The sequence below is a fragment of the Petaurus breviceps genome, unplaced genomic scaffold, assembly GCF_028583685.1.
Source record: "Petaurus breviceps papuanus isolate PSGF00001 unplaced genomic scaffold, PetGlider_PUasm1.0 90769, whole genome shotgun sequence".
In the NCBI taxonomy this organism is placed as follows: Eukaryota; Metazoa; Chordata; class Mammalia; order Diprotodontia; family Petauridae; genus Petaurus; species Petaurus breviceps.
In genome coordinates this window covers 3017442-3020021 of record NW_027187341.1, presented here as the reverse complement: position 1 = coordinate 3020021, position 2580 = coordinate 3017442, and the positions used below count along the sequence as shown (strand labels likewise).

At 36.2% G+C, this 2580-nt stretch overlaps 1 pseudogene; it reads left to right on the top strand.

Moving 5' to 3' along the window:
- LOC138146706 (intraflagellar transport protein 22 homolog) overlaps positions 1-2293 on the top strand; it is a 54665-nt pseudogene extending 52372 nt beyond the window's left edge.
- Positions 2294-2580: the final 287 nt, after the last annotated feature.

Sequence of the window (2580 nt, the reverse complement as noted above, 5' to 3'; positions counted from 1 at the left end):
TGTCCACTGGTGAGGGACAGTGCTGTTGTTGCAGGGGTCTGGAGACTGTCCTTCAGACAGAATGAATACTGTCCACTGGTGAAGGACAGTGCTGTTGTTGCAGGGGTCTGGGAACCTTTCTGTTGGTTCGGGAGCCCTGAAGAAGGATTTTCTGGTTGTATGTTTACAGAAATCCTGGGAGAGGGTTTTGCTGATGTGTTCAGGGGTTCTAGGACTGTTCTACAGACAGAGGATGAATTAATGAAGGGACTGGCAATGTATCTTATGGCCTTGCTAAGCCTTGTCTCCCCAGGAACTAAGATTGCTGAGAACTTGCCTCATGTCAAGATGAAGAAAAGACCTCCATTTGGGTATTAAGTGCTGTGTTTAAACTTGGTGTAACTCTGGGGTAGATTCAATTGTGATCCAGGGGTGGGGAACTTTTGACCTTATGTTTGGAAACTAATCTCCATTTGAGAAGAGGGGCTTTGTGGTGGACTTAATTAGGTATAGCCTAGGGGTGGAGAAGTGTTTAGAACAGAGATTTTGTAATTGATTGAATGATTGGAAGGTCCTGGGGTGGGGTAGTCCTTGGAGATTATTTAATCACATTTAGTAAATGCTGTATTTGGAATGATGTCATGTTTTGATCTTCTCTGTTCTTGGTTTGTCACTGAATAAAATGGAGAGCACCTATGCTGGTATTTTGAACCTGGGAAGTTGCCTTTCTTTTGGCATTATATTACACCTACCCATTTTACAGATGAAGTAACTGAGAACTAGAAAGCTTAAATTATTTTCCTAGGGTCATATAGCTATTAAATATTTGAGGCAGAATTTAAATTTATTTGAGGCAGGTCTCCCTAACTCCAAGTCCAGAGCTCTATCCATTATACCATTATTTATAATTAGATAATAATTTATAATTATAGTTTTTCAAAATCTACCTGAATTGAAAAGTTTGATACAGATTTTGTATCAAGTAACTTCTCTGAAATAATTTGCAAGTAAGGTAGTTTTGAATTGAATTTATTTGGGGGATTTTTTTCCTTATAATTCACTTTTAAAATACTTTTGTGGTTATTAATAGTCTTTTATGTAGTTCTGGCCTTAATTTCAATGAGCTCCAATTTTATAAGAACTTTTAGTTTCATGACATATTCAAAACAACCAGAATTGGATCACTTCAGTCCCTAGAACTCTAGGTTTTCCATTCCCCAGTGAGAAGCTGGGAGAAATATAAATTAAAATTAGTTTCAGTGCATTGAATTAATTATTCCATTTATTGCTTATTATCTTGCTTTGTGGTTTTACGTGCCTCTGAACTGTAGATGGGATTAGAAAGGAAAAAGAGAGATTCAACTAATTAAACTTGGACAGTCATTTTTTTTAAAGCTGGAAAGTCTTTAAATAAAGAGAAATTTAAAAATTTGACTCAGCTTAAAAATATGGTTAAGAAAGAATGTCAATATAAAGTATATATTTAGTTTATATTTACATTTTGTGATTCTCTCAGCAAAAAATATGTTGAATGTGTTGGCAACAAGTCTCAAGTCCCCAAGAACTTAAGAAATTAAAAATGGAAGTTTTAAATTAAGAGTAAGTTCTAACTGCATTTACTACATTATTTGAGAATACTTTTCATTTTGTTTTCTTTGTTTTCTATTTATGTCCTTCATTCTTTTCTTAAAAAAAAAAGAATTAATAACTACTCTTTTTCCCATGTCCACTTATGTATCTGTCTAAAAAGCATATACATATGGGTTGCTATTTTTTCAAGGAAAGAAAGACCCTTTCCCCATTCCTTATCCAGCCCTCACCCCCACTCCCCCAAAAGGAAAATCTCTAAATCAGTTGTAAGATTTAAATGGAGTTCCCTCAGCAACATAAAGGCCAGAATAACTTCCTTTGCTTAGGAATGAGTTTCCCTTTCTAAGAAAATTAGTCAATATCCTGCAGCAGGTTCTGCCTTGAGCCTTTGACATTCAGATAATAGCCCAAACTTCCTCTTTGTTTTGACTTTGGAGACATGCACTGACAAACTGACGCTATCAGGTTCTCTCTAGTTCAATTTTCTCCCAGAGCGATGGTGGAGTGATGCAAAATTGAATGACACTGTTTGTTTTTCTTAAATGCTTGTACAAATAATGTATAAATAAAAACCTCAGAATATAGTTCTCCAACTCTCACACTGTGGAATCAGTGCTGGTGGAACTGATGTCCTATTTAATTTCTCTAGTTCGATTCTTTCAGAATCGTTCTCAACATGTCTGACATTGCTCGTCTGGATCTAAACACACGATATCGAGATTAGATTTCCAGTACCCAGGAATAAGACTAATAGGTATATATATGCCTTAATATTCGGCTACAACCACAGCTAGAACTGAGCATACTACAACTTCCTATCAAATGGTCCCGGGGATATTAAGCTACAAAACTTCTTCTGACAACAAAGGTGCTATTAAGGGCTATTGCACCAATAATGGGTGTGTGGGAACTCCCTGAATAGTCATAGATGGGACACTCTGCAGTACCTTCAGAAGAGGAATTGTGGTCCATTGTGCCAGAAATGTTTACATTAAGGCCTCTTATTAGTAT